Raw genomic sequence first — 1,284 nt, forward strand, 5'->3', positions numbered from 1 at the left:
TTATAGACAACCCAAGTCCGCTGCTTTCATAGAGGTTGTGGGGAACCTAAAAGGATGGGGAGGGAGAAGATGTGGGAAAGGCCTGGGGTGGTGGGGGAGGAGGGAAAGGAAGACCTGGAGATGGGGAGGAGGGTTCAGGCTGAAAGAGAACATGGGAGGGAGGGAGAAAGAAGGAGAAAAAGGTATCTGGGGGGGGGGGAGAACAGGAGTCTCCTTTCTGAGGACCGGGGTGAAGAGACTTGCTAACCCTGGAGGACTGATGACCCTAGGCTGTGTGGCCATCCCAGACCCCTGGTCTCTCTCTGCCTCTGGTGTTGAGCCTGGGTGGGAGTTGACGCACTTTAAAGAAGCCTTCTCTGATCATGTGACCTAGGAAGGGACCGGCCTGTCAAAACCTCCACCTGGGTTCCTACCACTCCTCCCCGGCGGGTTCCTGCAGCCTTTTCTATCTGTTCTATGGCAGGGGACCTCCTGCCCTGTGTTTGGGGTGCCTTCGAAGTGGCGCCCCCCCACCTTCAGCCCTCCCCCACCTCTCCCCAGCTACTGTGACCTGCCTTGCCTGGATCCTTAGTGGCTCCCTTAGCATCTGTCTGTGTTCTGCTCCCCACCCTGCCCCGGGGTTTATACCAATAAACACCAGGGGAGGGGCTGCCCACTGAGGACTGTGGAGCATCTGCTCCACTGATCGAGATGTCCAGATCTATAACCCTGCCTCCAAGAAGATGCCCATGCTGGACTTTCACTGAGCCTCCGATCACAGACCGAAGCCCACCAGCTGTATTCCCCTTCAGCTCTTCAGGACCCTGTGACTGACAAATGGCAGGGTGTGTGTGTGTGGGGGGGGGCATCATGGTTCCTTCCTGGGGTTCTGGGGGCCTTCGTGGGGCCATTCTCCTGGATGAGTACTGTGAGTACTGGCTTAATCCCATCTGTACAAAGTCGCTGGACAGGCAGGATTGGCCAGTGTGTCAATCTGATCTGTGTCCACCTGGGTACATAGACTGTCATCGTTGTCCCCGCCCCCGCCCCAAGAAGGTGGTCCTGGTCATTCTCCTAGGGTCTTGGCTAACATCTCTAAAGGCCATATCCTTTTTTTTTTTTTTTTAATTTTATTTATTTTTTGTTTTTTTGGTTTTTCGAGACAGGGTTTCTCTGTGTAGCTTTGTGCCTTTCCTGGATCTCGCTCTGTAGACCAGGCTGGCCTCGAACTCACAAAGATCCATATAGCATGATGTCTTTTAGGATCTATGAGTATGACCCAGTGAGTAAGAGTATGTTTATGTC

Source organism: Peromyscus leucopus, chromosome 8b (assembly GCF_004664715.2).
Source record: "Peromyscus leucopus breed LL Stock chromosome 8b, UCI_PerLeu_2.1, whole genome shotgun sequence".
NCBI lineage: Eukaryota > Metazoa > Chordata > Mammalia > Rodentia > Cricetidae > Peromyscus > Peromyscus leucopus.